Genomic DNA, 274 nt, shown 5'->3' on the forward strand with positions numbered 1-274 from the left:
AGTTAACCTCTATCAAAATGAATCAGAAAGCAGTGCATCCAAACATTTGACAACAGGATGTATACTTACAGCATCCTTTACTTAATGACCAAACTTTAAAATTACACTGGTTTTATTGTTCATTCACTCCTGAAAATCATAAACATTACCTTAAATGTGGGTGATTCAGGTAAAATACAATGAGTTATAAAGGAATATTACACAAGAGATGACCCTCACGAAAATAATACCAACAATAATAGCACAACAGAATTACTTGATATAAAACAGACAC

Source organism: Penaeus monodon, chromosome 30 (genome assembly GCF_015228065.2).
Source record: "Penaeus monodon isolate SGIC_2016 chromosome 30, NSTDA_Pmon_1, whole genome shotgun sequence".
NCBI classification, from domain to species: Eukaryota; Metazoa; Arthropoda; class Malacostraca; order Decapoda; family Penaeidae; genus Penaeus; species Penaeus monodon.